Source organism: Corapipo altera, unplaced genomic scaffold (assembly GCF_003945725.1).
Source record: "Corapipo altera isolate COAL_440 unplaced genomic scaffold, ASM394572v1 0, whole genome shotgun sequence".
Taxonomy (NCBI): Eukaryota; Metazoa; Chordata; class Aves; order Passeriformes; family Pipridae; genus Corapipo; species Corapipo altera.
In genome coordinates, this window is record NW_020884872.1 from 13,452,503 (window position 1) to 13,473,899 (window position 21,397).

At 40.1% G+C, this 21,397-nt stretch overlaps 1 long non-coding RNA gene across 1 annotated transcript in view; it reads left to right on the forward strand.

Annotated features, from left to right (window-relative positions):
* The window catches only part of LOC113944318, a 16,937-nt gene extending 410 nt beyond the window's left edge, over positions 1-16,527 (forward strand). The window contains exons 2-4 of the long non-coding RNA XR_003526641.1: positions 11,226-11,232; positions 14,826-14,832; positions 16,517-16,527. This is a non-coding gene — a long non-coding RNA (uncharacterized LOC113944318). The remainder of the gene's footprint in view (positions 1-11,225; positions 11,233-14,825; positions 14,833-16,516) is intronic.
* The last annotated feature ends 4,870 nt before the right edge of the window (positions 16,528-21,397 follow it).

The window sequence follows — 21,397 nt, forward strand, 5'->3', positions numbered from 1 at the left end:
TGGGCGGTGAGCTCATGTCTGTCTGTGTGTGCCCTCGTAGTCAGACGTGCCCGCGGTCCAAAGCTCTGTTCCTTTGGCGGGTTGCGGGTCCCCTACCAGAGGGGCATCCCCCGATATTCGTTGCTGGGTGAGATCAGACAGAGATGGACAGTACTATAAGTCTTGCCATGTTGTAGCCAAGTACCTCCTTTCCTACTGCTTTATTTTCTTCTTTTCTTGAATCCCAAAGCTAAAGCATAGGGAAGGGCAAAAAGAACAATGAATGTCCTGGTACAAATTCTTTAAAAAAAAAAAAAGCCCAAAACCTTTACAAATCCAAAAAGCATTAAAAAACCTTTACAAATCCAAAAAGCATTAAAAAATCTTGAAGAAAAGTTCTTAAAAAAATTATCCTCACTTAAAATTTACCTATTTGTTTTGTAACAGTAATGCTTCAGTGGTACTTGCTGGTAAAGTTAAATGTTGAATAGTCTTCCCATAAAATTTATCAAGAAAATGCGGCTGATTGGTGACTTCAGGCACTAATACAACAACAGCATCACAGATAACAATACAAAGTGACCTTGAATGTCAATTAAGAGAAGGCTCTATCCATAATTTTTTATTGCACACAGGGTCTCAGGACTCTTCTCTGTCACTGTGTCTCCTTTGTGTTGTGTTTGCAGAGAAAGAAAAGAAATACAAAGCTCCTCTAATGTTATGAAAACAAAAAATTGTTTATAGTTCTGTGGCCCGTGTGATATTTTCTGATAATGTAAAAACTCAATTGAAAAAGGAAATAATATGTTGCCTTGCATTGTTCCTCCAAATGACTTAGAGGGAGATAACTTGATAAAAACATTTCTATCACACCCTCTGGTTAGTTAAGTGTAGCTGTTATGTTTCCAAAAATAGACGGTCCCCGAGTGTGCCTGAAGTCTGCAATATGGAGGTCAGTTCTGTGTCATGCATAGCCTTTTCTGCCACAGCTATTCTGCCTTAAAATTGTCATGGACTCCTCCTCTGTCTATTTCTTTAATTCACTCATAATTTTCTGTTGTTCTATAAAGTAGACGCATGCTTGTAATCAGAGAGAGACAAGCCTGTAATCAGAAAGTAGCCAACAATAGTCGTTTGATGCCATAAAAATAAAAAATGTTCAGCAGTTTGAAATAAGGGAAATTATCACTTTTTAATGGCTCCTGGCAAAACTCCATAACTAACTTTCTTAAGAAATGTATCTACTAAATAGTGAATAATGAACCAATACCTCTATAAACTCTGCACTGAATTGCTTCTTTGTCTTATTTTTCAATGAGTTATAATGTTTTGGCTTTCTAGCATTATTGACATTAAATCAGCTTGCTGACTGTGGGCATGTCTTTTCGAAGAGAGCGGCCAGGAATTGCACAAAGCCCAGGAGGAATGTGCTGCGTTGGGGGTTGGGAGATCAGGGCCATTCCAGAAGTAACAAGATGCTTTTCCTTGTACTTAGCCTCAGGCATAGACATGGCTTACTCCTTCCCTCGGTCAAAACAAGGAACTTCAGAGGCTTAAGCATCCACTCGGATGGCTGCTAATGAGACTGTTCTGTCTCTTCATACATTTCAAAATCTACATGCCATATTTCAGTCTCGGGCCTTCTGGGTGTTTGTGTCTAATTAGGCTGGAGGGCCTCCAGTTTAAGATTACCTGTGCTGCTTGGTGCCCAATTCTTTTATATGACTTTGGCAATAAAGCAGATTACTGTGGGTTTATGTGCAAGCAAATTAGGGACAGATGTAAGCATTCTTATAAGCCCTGTTCCTGCTTTCTTAGCACGAACTGAATTCTACCATCATCTGGTTCTTTCTACGTTAAACGTGTAGTGTGCTGATTGTAGCATATTTATAACTGGGGGTACTCTGTAAGATGTGAGGCTTTTAAATACTTCATCTTCTCTTGCCGTTTTTTTTCCCAAATGAGAAACAATACTGCTGCAAGAAAAGCTTCCAGATAGAAATAATGAAAAAGAGAAAAGGACTCTGAGCACAGCTATACATAGCACAGCAACAAATGTTTTAAGTTTGTTTTCATAAACAAACTTAATGTACAATGGAGGAAACAATGCATAGTACATGAAATGGTGTTTAAAACTATGAAGTAATATGGCATTGTTTAGGACTGCTATTTTCTACTGCTTTAATTAAAAAAAAAAAAAAAAATCCCTGTGCATTATAGGAGGAATATGGAAAGACTGCTCTGGCTGTCTCCTTGTCATCATGGAATAAATAAACCATACGGTAAAATCATAGAACCATAGAATGGTTTTGGTTGGAAGGGACCTTAAAGGTCACCCAGTTCTGACCCCCTGCCATAGTCAGGGACACCTTCCACTGGAACAGGTTTCTTCAGAGCCCCATCCAACCTGGCCTTGAACGCTACTGGAGACGGGGCATCTACAGCTTCCCTGGGCAACCTGTTCCAGTGCCTGACCACCCTCACAGTAAAGACTTCCTTCCTAATGTCTAACCTTCACTTTTGGAGCTTAAAGCCATTTCCCCTTGTCCTATCACTGCATGGTCTTGTAAAAAGTCCCTCTCCAACCTTCTTGTAGCCCCTTTAGGTACTGGAACCTCATCTCTCTTTGCCTCTCTTCATAGGAGAGGTGTTCCAGTCCTGTGGTCATCTTGGTGGCCCTCCTCTGGAGTTGCTCCAACAGGTCCACATCCTTCTTATGTTGGGGACCCCAGAGCAGCACTTGAGGTGGGGTCTCATGAGAGCGAAGTAGAGAGGGAGAATCACGTCCCTTGACCTGCTGCCTACTTTTCTTTTAATCTTAGTTCTCCAGATTGTTGTCCTCTTTAGAAGTGCTAGATCCAATTTTAGGATGTTATCCCTCATTTTGTTAAGCCAAAGCTTGAAGTGAAATTCCAATTCCAGTGAACTAAATGACAAAATTTACTGAACAATTGTTTCATCTTAGATGTCAGTAGAGCTGGATATATATTCAAAGGTAGTTACCACCTTAAATGAACCTTAACAACATTTAGAAATATGTGTTAAAGCGCACTCCAAAAATCATCAGATTTCTTCACAGTTATAATTTTGGAATCAGGAATATTGTGTTTGAAAACAAAATTCTCATTAGGAGGACTTGAAAATAAGAGTATCCTGATATCCAAACTCTTGCATAATATAAATCTTAGGGATTTTGCCTCAGGTCCCCTTGTGACACCTCTATGGAGATTTTCTGATGCTGAGATGGTGAGGGACAGAGCACCATGAAAAGTGAGTGGCTTCTGCCTTTCAGGCTCCCAGATTTTTGCTTGTGAATCTGCAGTTTGATAAAGTAAATTTTTGTTTCTTTGAAGAAAAAAGATTACAGATGAAGCACTGATACCTAATTCTTGGATTTAAATTATATGACATTAGTGAAGCAGTTCTACATTTTAGAATGCTCCATAAAACCCCAACACTTTGTGTTTGCAGGACTTGGGGCCATGGTGAACTCATTATTCCTAACATTGCATATATTGTGAAAAAGAAAAAAGGCTGCCTGAATATCAAATACTGACTAACGTGTTCATCCAACAGAAATACTGAGCAGCTGCCCCTTCGTAAGCAACTTTTATATTAAAGGACTTTCTGTCCTTTATGAAATGTTGAGACAACTGGGACAATCACATCTGAAATGTCTCTGCTTTCGTCTCTGGAATACAGAGGAGTGAGCAGGGAGGAAGCATTGCCTGGTGACAAGAGCAGCCAGAGAGCTGTGGTCCTTAATGCTTGTAAGTGCACATAATGGAATGTGTCCTGTTGAAGGTGCTATGCCCTGTTCCCTGCCTCTCCAAACCATGGTGAGAAACAGCCTGGCAATACCCTTGGAGTCTGTGCCTGGGCTTTGTGTTGGGAGCCTCTATCTATTTAGGAGTACAGTAGTGCACTTTTATGTATCATATGGTCATTCAAGTGACTGCTCAATAATAGAATGTTCCTCCAGAAGAAGCTGAGCTATTTTTCAGGGGAAAAGTAACACTTTAACCCCCTTTTTTATCCCATAACATTCCAGAGATCGACAAAAATCTGCAAGTGTTAACTTTGAAAAGGAAACATGTTTGGCCCTGAAGGAGGAAATGCAAGTGATCTTCTGTTAGAGAGCAATCTTAGGAGATCTCAGAAACCAAAAACCTCAGTTCAGTTGGTCTTCACCGAGATAGTTTTCTGGTGAAGTGTTTCAGAATTACTTTGTATATCAGATATGTGTTCCAAATGTAAAGGAGAGGCTAAATGCCTTAATAAGTTAGGAAGACAGTAGCCTCATTTATCAAAAAGATTAGAGGAACCCAGATGACAGAATTATCAATATTTTGCAGGGGAAAAAAAAATATGGTAGGATGAAGAACTGTACTGCAGTTGGTTAGTGGCTTTTTCGTTTTAGAACACTGACCTTAACTCTGAAAAACCGTTTGTGGAAGAAATATTCTTAGAGACCCAGTCTGGACTTCATGTGCTGGTGCAAATGAAATACAAGTGGCATTTTAGGATTATTTTGGGGACTTTTTATAAAATTGGAGTAGAGCTCTGTGGCTTAGATCATTCTACTTTTTTTCAGCACTTTCTGAAGTCATTGTAGCTGCAGCTTGGCTGTCATGTTCCTCCTTTAATTGGAAACTGGCCAAGGGGATGGTTGGCAGGCCTGTTTTTTGGAAACCTGGACATTATCTTACTGCTTTGGGGCCTCTGCAGTATTAATAAACAATGAATAAACTTCCTGGCATTTCTTTAACAACATTATGGTTAAAGAACAATCTGTTTAAGCCTTCAGAGAATAGCTATTGCAGAAGAACAGAAAACACAGTCCACTGACATCTAGCAAATGAATCTTTTTCTTTGGTAAAGTAAAAAGGCTTTTTTGGATCTTTGCACAACAGAAAGAATAGTCCTGGGACATAGTATAAATAATAAACTACCACTAATAGATATGGCTCTTCCACTGTAGAGTCTTACACATACTGGTTAAGAATCTCTTTTCCTCACTTGGTCTGCCTATGATATTCATTGAATTTTGGATCCTGATCTTGAATTTATGTTTTGAGATCTTGTCTTGAAAATGCCACTCAAGTTGCCATCCAGTGTGTATCTCAGTTGGCCAGAGCTGACAGAATATCCCTAGATTTAGTTGGGATGTACTTAATTTTCCCTGGACCGGGGGCTGCAGGCAGAATTGCTCTTCTGTGTAACAGGGGACCATTATAAACACGTTCTGTGGAAACCCGCCGTGTGGGGGTGCTGAGGGTGAGCCAGGAGTGCCTCTGGTCCGTGCTGCTACTGCTTGAGGAGCTGAGTGGTGTGGCCTGTAAGAAGCCCCCATCTGTGCCATGAGCCTTTGAGCAGCTTCTCACAGGCGGGTTTTTTTTCCCACAGCAGAGAATGGAACTCTGGGGGATGGATGTAGGGATTTTCCCTGGCAGTGTAGCTGTGTATTGAGTGCCGTGGTAGCTGTAGTCAGCAATACTGCAGCTTTTCCTCTCCTACGGCACATCTCTCTGTGGCGTGAAGATCACTAATGAGGAGCTAATTAGGCATAAGTGATCATGATTTTATTCTGTTTTCCTCTAATAAATATATTCAAGTCCTTATTCTCACTGGTTTATGAAAATGACCAATTTCATAGTGCTGAAAACAAGTTTCAAGACAAAAGAAATGGTAAACCATTTTTTTTCCTGTCCAAGAATGTTAAACGTGATGAACAAAAAGACAAAGAAAACCCAACAAACAAAAAATTATTGCTATGGAAATCCCTAAGTGAGAAGGTAGGGGTGTGAATGTTCTATAAAATAAAAGTTAAGTACTTCAGGAAATTGATAAAGGCACACAAAAGTCTCAGTGGTAAATAGAATTATGGATGAAATAGCTTATTCTTGTCTTTTTTTTTAATTTTAAATAAGCATAGTAAGAACAAAAGGAGTCTGAACAAAAGAGTGGGCTGTTGTTGGGTGAAAAATGTCCACTAGAATTAAAGTATTAGTTGAATTACTTCTCTTCTTCATGTGTCAGTAAAGGACAGCAAAGTACTGAGACTGTACCTGGGCTGATGGTGATGATGAAGTGTGTAACACCCTCCTCCACTTTTGCTGTGCTGCTCTGTGAGCTGCTGTTTTGTTGCTGTGTCAACTCTTACTATTAGGCTTATTTAAACAGCTGGACCTGACAACTAATACCCAGAAGTTTTTACAGAATTCACTGGAGAGTTCTGTGGGTTATGAAGCTTGAAATTTTCAATATACTTTGAAACACTAAGAAATTACAGCAAACTTGGGAATTTGTCACCAATGCTTTCAAAAGGAATCTTCTGGATAATTGGAAGCCTATCAATTTGGCTCTGGTCCTGGAAAATGTGAAAGAAATTCTCCTATTACATTTAAGCTTCCTATCATTCTTTAAAACTAGTCAGCCATGATTTTTTGAAAATAGATTTTATCAACCTGACTCTTTATTCCTTTCTTTATTCTCTTTTTTGAGAGATAACAAATACAGTTTGATCAATGCCATTGTGTTGAAGTAATATATAATACACTTCTGTGAGGCATGATTTTTTGATCAAGAGACTAGACTGAAATGAAATCAATTTGATGCTTCTTAAATGGACTAAAAGCTGGCAGACAGGCTATGAAACATGACTGTAAATAGGGAATCCTCACTGAGTATGTGCCTTTCTGTTGGATCCTATAAGAACAGGTTATTAGCAGTGACTATTTAGCACTTTATTGATGCCCTAGATGGTGAAATATCAGTTTTCCACAGGACTGTGGTGCATTTAAGAGGATAGCTATCTGGTGCAGAGTGATCTGTCAGTGTTAGTAAAGTGGGTGCAAGCTGTAGTGTACCACAAGTGGGGTTTTAGTGAACTACTGTGGTTCTTGGATGAGTAATGGCAGTACTGAGTAAAGGTAGAGAAATATTTTGTACACGTACTTTGTATTGATTTTAAGGAGAAAAGGGGTTAGATAATGTCATAACAATAAAGGACTTGGAAGAATGGAATACCAAGGTCACTATCTGCTGGATTTACCAGAGGGAGGTGACCCAGTATCGTGTGCTCTGTTTAAGTACCAGTTGTGGTTCTTGGTATAGGAAGGCATTGTTCAGTGTAGCCAACATGGGCATAACAAAATGCACTGTCTGGAAAGCAAGGTTTGCCTTTGGAAAAGTGAGATAAACTTACCATTACAATAATAATAACAGTACCAATATTTTGTAAAATTAAATACTAGTTAAAAAGGGATGTGATTATGGGAAGACTTGTGTTTTTCAGATCTGAAATCTTAGAGAACATCTACCGTGTAAGGAAATATTATCCTAAATTCAGGGGGTTTTGTGCAACTTATGGCCATTTCCAAGAGGACCATGGCTTACTCTCTCCGTGCATTTATCTGTTTAGAGAACTTTGAAGCTTTATTCAGACCTCTGAATGTGGGTAGAGCCCTTCCCAAATCTTCGTTCACGAAGCCTAGCCATGAGAGAGTTGAGTTGAATGTGGATGAAACTTAATGTAGTCTTTTGCTCTACTCAGGTTTTATATTTAAGAATTGGCTTTATGTTAAAGTTTTTACTGTCAGGAATGAAAGCAGGGAAAGTCACGTGTATACTTCAGAACTTAAGAGATGCCTGAACTCCTTTCTCCTGTTGCTCTCTTACCTTGTTACTTGAGACTTCCTAACTTGCCAGGACAAAGAGACCAGGAATTTAATGTACCTATTCCTTCTGTTCTTTGATGCAGCTGGTTTTGATCTATGACTAGAGCAGCTGAATGTAGTGCTCAGCTCAGGCAAGGTTTCTGAATTGGCTAAATGCAGTGAAGAGCTAAGATGAAATTTTTATATTGGGCTAGGTGAAATTCTGCACTGCTCTTGACAGAGGTTGTACCAAAACTCTGGTGTAGAGTTTTCACATGACTGTGTTTATATTACTTCCATTTGAAAGAATTTTATGTCTCTCTGCAGAGCTGTGATTGGCTAACGTTATACAGGAATTTCTTAATGTTGAAATGGTGTGTGACAGAAAGCAAAAGCAACTTTAGTTGTTTTACAGTATTACAGTATCTACAGTATTACAGCTTAGACATCAGGGTCTGCCCAAGAGATCTCAGATGTACAGAAACAGGTTCTGCTCCACATTCTCGGGAATCAAAAAAATTTAGAAGTTTGATCTTTAGAAAGTCCATTGCATTGAAGTACAGCCCTGAGTATCTGTCCAGTCTTTGCTTATGCTGTTTCCTATTGACAGGGCTCCGAAAGTAATGCATGAAAAAGTTCTGTATCTGGAACAGTTAATGTTCATTTGCATGTTTTTAACCTTTATGCTAAAGCAATGAAAAATGCTATTCAGTTGAATCCAGGTATTTCATATAAAATTAGCAAAGTTAGTAATTATACATACCATTTCTCTATCAGTTTTGCCCGCTGGAACAATTTATCCTTCCATCCTACTAAAATTGAAAATAATGAAGCTGCCTTCCTTTGAGGAGGACTTTGAAATTACATGCCCGGATCACCTAGAAACAGAGCCAGGGGTAATATCTGTGAGTCTCAAACTGCTCTTTTATCCACTGGACCGTGCTGATGACACCATTAAATACAAAATTTGATAAGTACCCAAGTGCAAATGCATAACCAAATTTCAGGTCTTGCTGTAGGAATATACTAAGAATGATTTTAAAAACTGTGATGATAAATTATTTTTCAAATAGATTTTTTTGTTATTATTTATAAAAACATAAACAGAAAATTTGACCCTCCCTGCTTTTCCCAAGAAGATATTTACATTTTTTTCCTGTGACCATGAAAATACTTCTTTCCTCCCCATTCCAGTTACTGCATTGAAAGCCTACCCTTTGTTTAAGTTCAATTCCTGTCTTCAATTTACAGCCTACAATATGCACAGTCTATATTCTCCAGCAGTTGCAGCAACACTTACATGTTGGAACTGTTTTCTAACATCAGTGGAACTATCTCTTACATCAGTGGAACTATCTCTTCCTCCTTTTTGAAGTTATGCCTTAAAATGATCCTTTCTTCCCAGTTTTTGCCACAAATTCAATTTCTTATAAGAGCTCGTAATTTCCCAGCAATCTTAAAAAGAACATCCAGTTGCTTTCTTCTGCCCCTCACTCCCCAGTTTGTGCTGAGCTGTGCCCTCCTGATTTACAGCTGGATTAAAAGCGCCTCTGATAAAGACCTCTCTGTTGTTCAACTGGGACTTAGTGTAATGTTCTCTCTAGGTCTTTTAGTGTTACAGTCTACAAATTACCACCCTCATCTCTTTTCGTGTTGCTCTATCTTGCCAAAAGAATAAACGTGGCTGTGGCTGTCTCGTGTGTAGCCGGGACTATCAGTTTCCTCCCTGAGAAGACGAGAGTGCTCCCGCTGTGTTCGCGTCTGTATTCCAGCAAACACTGCAAACGCACCTGAGAGAACTTCTGCTCACCTCTCTGGTATCTCTGTTCAGAACATTTTGATTATTAAAGCACCTGTATGAAAGATGCTGACTGCTGAATGACCACCTTGATGGAGAAGAAATACATACCGTTGTCATAGGCATACAGGCCAAGAGAGAAATACTAATTAGGAGATTTCTGGTTGCGGTCTAGCAGCCAGCCTTAGGTGCATAAGTATTTTGTATGACCAGTAGCTATTTATGGATGATTCCTAAACACAAGCTCTGAAAGGATTAGCAAGATGTACGGTATGTGATACTTTGCCCTTTCCACAAGCACCAGGGTCACAGCCCTAAAGAACTGCAATGAGGTCATAAAAATATTCTTTTTTTCCAAGCTTTAAAGATCAGCAGTATTTGTCATGGAGCAAAATGGCATGGAAGTTGAACTTCTGTTCCCACAATTGTATTTGAGAAGTACTCATGAATCTTGACAGACTTATGAGTGATTGTAAACAGCTGAAGGAAAACAATAGGGCTGCACTGGCCATGGGACATGGGTGGGCCCCACCGTCAGTGTATCTGTGCTGATGAAGTCTTGTGTGGCAGGTAGAATATGTCAGAGAGCTGGGGCAATCACACTGCAGCATGTTTGAGCTTCAGTTCCAGCTGCTCCTCAGCTGCTCAAATGCTTTATCTGAAGAAATGTATTAAATAAAGTGCATTGTGTGTGGTTTTTTTTGAAGAGGCTGAACTGTGTCTTCTCATGATGCCAGTTCACATCTAAGAACATTCTGGCTGTCGTAGCTTTAACCTCAACCCACTCCCTTAGTTCAGGGAAGCACATGTTGCCAGCTCAGGGGTGGCTCACAGAGGTGTAAATACAGATGGCTTTATGTGTATATGCATTCATATATGTATGTTTATAGCTCAGTGTTGTATTAACATGAATATAATTAACTGGGGAAAAGATAATTCCTGGAGAAGTTGTCTAGGACTAAAGGTCTTCCATGGCCCAGAGCAGAAAAGCTTACAAAGGGATGAATTTTCTTGATGCCAAGACCTTATTTCATAAAATATGAAGAGAAGATACAGAATTGGAGAAGCAGGATATAAAAAACCGAAGTGGTGAGATTGTTGACAGTGGTATTTGAGGATAGACTGATGAAGGGAAGAAATAATTTACTACCCACTTACAAATTGCAGAGGGAAAGAAATAGCAATCCTGCATGCCCTGATATGACAAAGACACTTCTGTCTGTAACTAACCAAAAATCTACTGCTGTTTTGTGATTCCAAGTAGCTGAATCAAAATCAGTAAAACATTTTGCTTCTTTTAAATGCACTTGCCTGTGGGTAGAAAATGTTTCCTGATGTCTCCTAAATTCTTTAAGTGGTGTTTCTATGAGTATATGAAGATGTATTCTGCACAAAGGAATACTGTAGTCTGGAATCTGTGTTCTGGAGTCATGTTGTCTGACAAATTTCTTTATAAGACATGAGAAGCTAAATAGTTACATTGAAAAGGCTTTAAATTTAAAATTTATTATGTTATTAAATTACATATGTATAATTTTTAAGGAAATAGTATGTTGATCTGTAGATAATTGAGAAGATATTAGTTCTGTAAAAAGACCTCATTTCTGGAAATTTATTAGTTAGGGCTAAAAAGCTGTTTATATACTAAATCTTTCATATCCCACATATATTAAATGCAGTGTACTCTGTCTATAAAAATCTTTTGCGGCTTACTGTTTGATCTGAACACCATGTAGTAAAAAGTTCTGCTGAGATGAAATTCTGTGTAATTGAAAGCCCAAATGAAGAAGATGCCTAGTAGGGAAGGAATAAAATGCACAAACTATAAGTAAATAGATATGCTGAAAATAGTGTATGAGGTGTTTTTCATTTCTACAAACTGGAATGCTAATTTCAAAGAAGAAACTACAAAAAATGAAAAGAAATTACAACCACTGTCACACTCAAAATATCTATGTGAAAAAAGACAGGTAAAAGAAAAGATGAGATCACAAAAGAGGTACTTTTGCAAGAAAAAAACCGACTCTTACCAGACTACAAGTAAAATCCAAATGTGGTGAAGAGTTTACTGGCCTTTAGAAATTAGGTACTTTAAACAGTGAAGGGAATTTCATAGTCCAACAGTACTGGATAGGTGGGAAAGATTGTATCCTATTTATTGCATTTTAATTTCTGTATCAGTCAAGGTACGTAATTTTCAGGAAAAGAGGTGTAAGCTGATTATCTGGTAATACAGACATCGCATTTTGATGTTTAATTTGCAAATGTTCATGAGCTAGAACATTTCACTAAGCAGCTGATAGTGTGAGGAAGAGTTAAAGCTGTGGGTTCAGCCTCCTGCTGTGCAGGCAGTGTGTTGGTGGAAGCAGCTGCTGAAGAGTAAGACAGATCTGGAAGTCAGGCCCCTGCTACATCAGCTTGGAATGAAATCAGTACGTGGATAAGACGGGTTTTTGGTTGTCCCTGTTCTTCAAGGAGATACATGCATGGCAAGGATTTGATGAGTGGGATTGTTAAACTATATCTGAGCAGTGCTACACAGGGACATAAGGCTTTGTATCCCCAAGTCTCCAGAGGGAACTACAAGACAACAGGATTAACTGTCAGAGTGGATTCGCTCTGTAGACAGAAACTCTTTTCTACATGATTGGAATAGATAATTGATGGAAGATCAGATCATGTAGACTTCTGGAACAGAATAGTTTTTCACTTTTTCTCATTACAGTCTTTGTCATGAAAACATATACTTTATGCCATTTTCTGGTCTCCTTACAGTCATTACACTGGGAGTGTTATTACTTTTAATTTTTCCAATTTTTACATTCCTAAGGCCTGATATAATTATTTTCTTATGATAAATTCTCTGTTTCAGTGTCTTTATAAAGAAATTAACATTGGTGGAGTTTGGTAAGAAATCATATTCTTTCCTGACAAGCTAAAGATGGTATTGTTTAAAGAAATAATTATCTTAGGATACCATTTCCATTAAGACCTATTTTTAGGCACTGGTTAAATGTAAGAAAAAGTAGTGATCAGGACTTTCCATAGACACTGAGAAGGGAAGGAGCTGTATTTCTCTAGTCTGACTTTGAGCATGAAAGAGATCCAGGGATTCTTGCATCTGACTCTCTGTATTGCTAGAAAGTCATCTAGCTTTGATCTGCTGCTGGCAAATGATGGAGAATCTAATACAAGCTTTTGGAGAGCAATCCAATGACTACTTAACTGGGTGAAACCCAATGAAATTCAAAATAACTGGAATAACTTTCTATTTATGGCATGAATTGTCTGTAACAGGCATGCAACCTTAAAAAAAAATCTTAAAAGTTTAAAATCTTTAGAAAGGGATAGTAGGTTTGAAGAAGAATTAATAGACAGATGTCCTTTGGTTTCTGCTACACTGGATTTCTCATTTCATAAACTCTCATTATCCAAACATATGCCTTATTTCTAGACTGGAACTGTCTAGTTTTAATTTCTAGATTCTGCATTTTTTACAATCTTTTTGTCTTTTATATTATTTATTCAACTTCAAAATAATTAGCAAGGATGCCTATCCCATGTATGCATGGTTTGTAGGAGGCACAGATTTGTTTGAGTGAGGTCATTCAGCACCTTCAGTTCCCACCCCAGTCAGGGTCAGGGGGATTAAAACCCACACAGAATTCTAAATTGTCTGTAGTTGCTAAAGAATATTAATTGGATGAAGCTGTACACCAAAGATCAGCAACACTTCCGTCTCTTCTGTACGTCAGGTACCCGATGATAGCAAATGCCCTTGAAACAAAGTTAGACTGAGAAATCCAGCAGTGGGTGTTGTATGTTGGTACATGTGTGCTCCTGGAGCTTACTGGTATCCCATTAATTGGATGTTGCTGAGTTATATAATGTCCATATATAATCTCCCATTCTTATAACATTTTCTGGACACCTATGGTGATGTTTGACATTGGCCTGTAACAAGCTGGCTTGTGCTTTCAATTTCATGTCCATTAAAAACAAGCCTTAAAATGGGCTGCCCCCTTTTGGGGACAATCAGACTTTGTTTCAGTTGTTTCAAAAAGCAATCACAAGGAGAATTACCAATAAACTAGAGAATTCTGAGCAGAGCAAACCGCTGCAGTGCAGAACATAATTCATAGAAAGCATTTGACAATAGCATTTTTGATGATTCATTCTCCTGACTCAGATGGCAGAGAGAACTAGGCATGGGAACAGTGTATCTTTGCAATAAAAGAATGAGAAATTACCGGGTCACACTTGTTGTGATGACCCTGGAAATGACAGCAGGTTTTTCTGGTGGCCATTCTGGGCCAGGTTGTGATGGGTCAGGGAGAGAGAGACAGCACAGTCAGTAAATTTATGAATACAATATAGATTATTGAAGGATGTGGGGAAAATGTCTAGCCAAGTATAGCTGATGACTTTTCTTATAAGTTTGTCTGGTAAAGATAATTTCACATGCTGTAGGGTATGCAATATTGTGTGACATCCTAATTTTTTCATAAATTGTTCTCTGAGATGGGGCAGTTCTGCATGAGATTGTTTTCATAGTGTTGTGTCTTGTATTTGCATTACTCTGTGACTAACTAGCGGTGAGGTCTGCCTGAAGCTTTACGCACTGCTGAGCTGCAATAAAATCTCTCCGCCCCGTGAGCACTCCAGTATCTGACATTGTGGTTGTTTTAATGGGATTATTTTTTCTTGTACAGGGACTCCAAGTTGGGCCTCCCTTGTCTGGCAGCATCTGTCCAACTTGTTGGATTTCAGTAGGCTGGTGATGCCTGCATCTTTGTCGAGTTTAGCTGAGGGCAGCCTGCCCGTTTAAAAGCATGGGGACAAAAGTGCCAGTGTTCTGACAATCCTGTTTTTCAAGGAATCCAGCCTAAAATGAAGAACACTAAATTAGTGTAGCTCTTGGTAACCGGATTAAAGCTAACTACCTTCAAAGGAATTGCTATGCAGTGCAGTCTTCCCAGGAAGGATCCTATTTTGGAACTTTTTTACCTGAATTGAGGTGGGAACAAAAACCATGTGCCTTGTGCCTGCGTTTACAAATCTCACATCCTGCGTGATCCAGCTAGATGTGCCTGACAGCCCCCTGCACACCACAAGTACATCTCTATTGACACGCTGAGTTGGAGACTGTAAGTATTCCAGAAACAGAAGGATCCCTTTTCTGGGGCAGCCGTGGCCCCATTTTTAGTCCAGTCAGAAGCCTTTTTGCTGTCTGCTGCTGAGGAGACCTTCAGTAAGAGGGTGACAAGGTGTGGGATGCACAAGTGTCTGTGGTAGCTGTGCTCAGGGCCTGTGCAAGAAATGTTCAGAGGTGCTGTGTGAGATATTTTCCAGTGACCCTCAGCTTTCCCGCACTCCTGATCCTGCCGAAGGTGTGTGGTGGTTCCCGTGTGTGCCTGGCCTGCTGATTGGGGCCACCTGTAGCTTGGCTGCAATGTGGGCACACACAAACTCTGGCCAAGTGACCTGGTGACACGATGGCAGGTGTCCAGCCCTGCCACTGGAAGGAGGTGGGAGCTTACTTGGCCTGGGACAACCAGCACCAGTGCTGTGAACAGACCCTTCAGTTGGAGTGCAAGGTACGGATGTTTTTTTTCTGGCTATTGCCACTTTGAGCTGGTCTTCAGAGGATGGTTGAGGTTTATTTTCGATGAAGCATAGGAAGGTCCTTGAAACCCAGGGAGAATGAAGGGAGATGGGCTGATACAGATTCCTTCCTATCTTTAATTTTGTTGTTTTCACTGCTGCCTCTGTGCATTTGTGCATACTAACTTCACAAATGCCTGGCAGTCTGTAAACTTTACATCGTCTTTCCTTCAAAGTTGGCTTAACCTGACTGGGGAGTCTTCCGCAAGGCTATATGAGTCACAAAAAGTAGCAATATGCTAAGTTAAATACAGTAAATGATTTATCTCCTCTCCCTCTGGTTTGTGTTTTGAAATGTACGCTGCGCGGTTTGATAGCTTCCTACCACTGCTGCCAGGCCACCTGTCCCGCACCATGGCCAAGTCTTTGTCTCCAAAAATACCACTGCAGCTCAGACAAACAGCTTGGCAGCCATGCCAGGGAAGACCGTTAAAATGACAATCTCGTATCGCCACAGTGGGAGAGAAAGATACATTACATGTCTGACCCAACACTTCAGAACTGCAGAGCCATGTCTAAAATGCATGTAGTGAGCTGATCAGCCTCTGGAAACAGGCATTGTGTGGCATCACAATAGTTAACAATAGTACTACTGCTGTCTGTGATATAGTCTGATTTTTTTTTTAATCAGTCACTCAAGTTATTAGCACTGGTGAATTAGGCCTTTATCCCTTGCCACAAACACTGGAGCGAGTCCACAGAAGGGCAACAGAGCTGGTGAAGGGGCTGGAGCACATGTCCTATGAGGAGCAGCTGGGGGAGCTGGGGTTGTTTAGCTTTCAGAAAAGGAGTCTGAGGGGGGACCTCCTCGTTCTCTACAACTACCTTAAAGGAGGTTGTAGCCAGGTCGGGGTTGGAGTCTTCTCCCAGGTAACAGGTGACAGGATGAGAGGAAGTGGCTTCAAGTTGGATTGGGGGAGGTTTAGATTAGATATTAGGAATAGCTTTTTCATGGACAGGGTTGTAAAACATTGCAAAATGCAGCCCAGGGAAGTGGTGGAGTCACCATCTTTGGAAGTGTTCAAGTAATGTGGATATGGCACTTGAGGACATGGTTTAATGGTGAAAATTGTGCTGGTGCTGAGTTGACAGTTGGACTTGACCTTAAAGTTCTTTTCCAACCATAACAATTCTATGATTCTATGAAACCCAGTGCTTTCTCTCTGCTTACTCTTTCTTTTTTGCCTGTTAGTGAAGGTATTGTAAGTATGTAATGCCATGTGCTGGTTGCAGGCAGTCACTTGAGTTTTCAAAGAAGTAGGTTAAATGTAAACAGACAATGAAGTGGGTGACCCACTGAGATTTAGGTCTCCAGAAACATTAGGGTTGCCTCTATGCTTATGTTGCTGTTCATGTGGTTTATATAGACTTGGCCCATGTGTTTCCATAACCAAACTAGCTAGCAGCAGCCCAGGAGACAGCAGGGAACCTGGTGCTGGCAGCACCCTCCCTGGATAGAACTGTTAGTGCTGAGCTCTCCAGTGCCATGGTAGTGGTGACCCACCTGCTGGCCCATGGGAGCTGGAATCGCAGTCACTGGGACTGTGGACGCTTCTCTTGTGTTGAACGTCAAAGAGGGAGCAAGAGAATGGAGTTGCAGTCACTTAGGATTTATTTGCTGTGTAGTTGGGTGTAGCTGAACTTTTTCCACAGAGCTGCAGGGTGAAAAAACCCAAATGGGATGCAGCTCCTGCAAGGCATCCTTGTCCCTGGCAGCAGCAGCTTCTGGTGTGCAGTGGAGGGACTTCAGGGATGACATTTCCTCACTAATGGGCTCTGCAGAAGGCACTACTTTGCACACCTCAGTGATGGGCTGTCCAATATCCCCTGGGTCAAGGCCAGTAGATTGTGAGAGAGATGTGGCAAAGACACTTTGTAAGTGCACAGCATTCAAGGGGACAATGTGAGGGAGGCAAAATACCTCAAGTGTCTGCCTACGTGCAGATAGAATAAGGAAACATGCCTGTTAAAACAAAAGGTCTGGGTTGCTTGTTTGGTTTTAAGAAACTTTGCATCCTCCCATTGAAAGAAGCCCTTGGAGTGAAAGGAGTGGAGTTGTGAACTTAATATTGTTGGCATCTGTTTCTACCAAGGTTACATAATTGCTGTTTTCCTGGGAAATGAAATCATGGAAATAAAAAACTAAATTCACCAGAGCATAAGCAGGCACAACTTTGATTTCAGGCACCTGTCTGTGCCAGTATTTAATTTGGCACAGGAAACATAGCATCAAAACGAATATGAAGCAAGTAGCACAGAAATAATGGTGCTACTGGCATTCAGACAGGGAGATGTGAGAACAAATACATCCCTCCCCATCATGGGAAACCTCACAGTACACAGTGTGTATGGGGGATGAGGCCAATAACAGGAGCAGGCAGGGAGAGTCCTGTGCAGCAGGAATGGTGGGGCAGTTGGAAAATACACTTACAGAATTCCAATAAACCGCATCTTAAATGAATTGGATGGAGAGAAGGGCAAGCTGCAACCAAAAAAGAGAATCTGAAAGGCTGTAAGACCTTTCCTCTGTCTTACCTTAGTAATTATCTCTTGTTTGCAGAACTTCCATTAATTGGAATGCATTTCCTAATGAAATTAGGCTGGCAGCCAGTATTCAAGTCTTTTTACTGCTAGGGAAAATTTGTTCTTTGAACAACTCAGCCATTGATTTTTATTTGTGTTTTCATTCATCATGAGACTGTTACATGCCAAAAATTCCACACTCTGTCATATTGCCTTGGACAGTCTGAGTTATTTGATTTATTCCCTTGCTCTCGTGTCTCAAAAACAGAATTCTACAGCAGTGCCCCATTTGTAGTTACTTTGCTGTGTGGTTTTCACACATCCCTTTTTTTCTTCGTTTTAACTACCTATTTGTTGGGACAGCACGAAATGCATGGCAGTGCAAAGGCACTAAGAATCCTAAATTAAAAAAGAAAAGGTGTTAAAAAATAGGTTACAGTGACATTTTTATTGTGGGATTTCTAAATTTAAAAAGATTTTCAAACTTACCTTGTTTATAGGCAGTACAGGAACTGGACTATATCAGTGCAGAAGAGCACTTTTTGAAGAGAGATCTTTGCAAAGTGAAACTGTCAACAATTTTACTGGAAGGGGTCAAAACCCTGTGCAAACCTGAGACAGTCTTTGATCTGTACTTTGCTTATCTCTTTGAAGAAAGGTGGGACTGGAGACAGGAATTACAGCATTATTTGGATGTAGTGTCTTCACTTCTTCAGCCAAGTCAGGACTGAGTATTGCTCATGTGTGCAAACTGCCTTGTCTATCTTACTTGGCAGGATATGGTTTGATATACTGACAGTATCTGCATACACACTTTACCCATCAGGCTGAATTACTTCCAAAAATTAATCTCTCTGTTATGTCCTCCCTACATGATAATATCTGTACTGATCACCCTCCATAGCAAATATGAATCTTACAAAATGCATGCAGCCATTTTAAAACAGACTTTAAGAAATTGATTGGCTGATCTCCTTTCTCATTCAGCACATAGGAAGAACAGTGAGCAAGGCTGAAAGTTAGATGAAGGGAGAATGATTTGAGTTACCTCCAGCTCAGAATGATCGAAAATATGAGACTGGCTTTAAAATCAGTTTTTGAAAAGCAATATGCTTAAGGGTTCAATCTTAGTTTCTTTGATGTCTGAGACTTAAATGAGTGCACTCAGTTTACCTTTACAGATTGTTTCAGCACATGCTAGCAGAAATAGTTGTGAATTAAATCTTAGTCACCCACCATCTATAGCAACTAGAAGTAGGGACAAAATCAGTATTATAGCACCTGTGACTGAAAATAGGAGAGAAAAAACCCCAGTCAAATTCTGTACTTTTTAGGACTTTACTGCAGTTTCTGGAGCAATGACATTATTTTCTTCAGCTTTCTAAAGCTTCAAACTGTGTGTGTATATTAGACTTGTATACATGCAAAGGAACTCACACACTTGGTATTACTTATTTAAACAAATATAATTTTCTTAGTTGTAGTAAAATTCTTTTTCCTTATGATTCAAGCAGTTTTGTTTCCTATCCAGAAAGTAAATAGTCATTTTCAAGAGACAGACTGTTACTGTAAGAAATTGCACTGAAAAATTATACTGAGAACCCCTTAATACCTTGTATATTATGAATGGTGTGAACAATTTAGTGACGTTGCCAACACATGCCTCTGGTGAGAAAGTCAGCCAAGAGTCCCTCAGCTGCTGGGCTGAGGCTGTAGACTCTGCACAGCTGTGATGGAATTGTGTGTACAGGGAGTATGAGCTTCAAGAAAGACTGGTGGACTAGTTTAGTGGGATGTTCAATTAGAACAGTTCACGAAGAAAGGCAGCCCTTAGATCAAGCAAAGAACGTTTCTGCGATTATTGGAACAAACAAAAGAGGCTTTAGGGCTGTCTTTCACTGGAAAATGATAAGGAAAAAGAAGGAACGTTACAGAAGGTGGTTTTCTAAGGGGAAGGAAAGAATCATAGAATCACAGAATATGCTGAGTTGGAAGGGACCCACAAGGATCACTCAGTCCAACTCCTGCATAGGACCATCCCCAAGAGTCACACTATGTACCTGAGAGTATAATCCAAATGCTTCTTGAACTCTGTCAGGCTTGGTGCTGTGACCCTGGTGAGCCTGTTCCAATACCCAACCACCCTCTGGGTGAAGAACCTCTTTCTAATATCCAGTCTAAACCTCCCCGACACAAAATTCATGCCATTCCGTTGGGTCCTGTCACTGGTCACTACAGAGAAGAGATCAGTGCCTGCCGCTCCTCTTCCCCTCACGAGGAAGTTGTAAACTGTGATGAGGTCTCCCCTCAGTCTTTTAGAACTTGTTTCATTAAGTTGTCATTCAGGTTTTTTAGGAATTTTCTGGCCTGGGTTGTACCAGCTGTGTGATGCTCCCAGTTAATTTCTGGCGAGTTGAAGTCCCCCATGAAGACAAGGGCAGTTAATTTGCAAGGGTCCCTTAGCTCCTCAAAGAATAATTGGTCAGCGTCATTGTCCTGGCTGAGAGGTCTATAGCAGACTCCCACGATGATATCCGCATTATTTGTTTGCCCCTTGATTCTTAACCAGAGGCTCTCAACTGTGCCTTTGCCAGCTGTGAGCTCCGTACATTCTAACTCTTCCATTATATGGAGTGCCACCCCTCCACCTCTTCTGCCCTGCCTATCCATCCTGAACAGCCTGTGACCATCCAACAGAGTGGTCTGTCAATCCTGTGACTGACAGGACTCATCCCACCAAGTTTTACTTATGCCAGTAATGTCAAATCTCTGGGACTGGGCTAAAGCTTCTAGCTCCTCGTTTGCTCCTCATGCACATATATTTGCATCAGGTTGTTGTAACTATTCTCTGAAGACACGCAACAGAATTTTTCCCTCTCTAGCTGTACAGTTAAATCCTGGTAACCACTTTTGAAACAATGTGATTATCAGATACCTAGAGTACAGTTCATAACAGCATGAGATATTACAGCAACTTGAATAGGCTTTCTGGTCATACATTACAAGCATGGGGGGGGGCGTGTTCCTCTAACATCGGACTTGATATAACTCTCCATTGCAGTGCTCTCTAACAAGTCCTGGCACTACTGTGAAAATTTCAAATAAATGTCTTAGTCAATCAGTTCTTCAGGTTATTGACTACTGACCAGCTAATATTCCTCAGCACACTTCCCATCTATAATGAAGAATATAATATATGTATTTCTTTGTAGTATTAATTTCCTTCTGGTCTTGGGATGCTGTAGAAAATCTAACAGGCTGTAGCTCATAGTTGTAGTCTTTTCCTGAATGTTATAAAGCAAACAAACAGGCCACCTCCTTTCCTAAAATTGCAGTAGTAAGATCAGAAAGTGACAGAAGGTTTTCAAGGATTGTTTCCCTCTCTATGTACAGCTGGCTCCTGGCTATCTTTCCATTCAAATTGAAATGGCTAGAAAAAAGGTGGTGTATAGATGCAGAAGAAAATAACTGTGGAAAGAACATGTAGTATTTTAATGATGCTAGAAATATATTGCCACTGGGAAATGTGCTGTTTTGCGGTGTTGAAATGATGAACTCTCTCTTTAGGTTCGGAAATTCCATGACTATGGATGTTTTTACAAGAGCAGTTTCTGCTTTCTCCTCTGACCATGTTGTCCCTATCTTAAATATGTTATGCATAAATATGGAAGAAGAGAGAAATACAGATACAGCATGTGGGTTGTGACTGGATTGTGAAATTTAACTAGCATACGAACACAGTGCCAGAATAAGATCATATTTGACTGCTGGAACA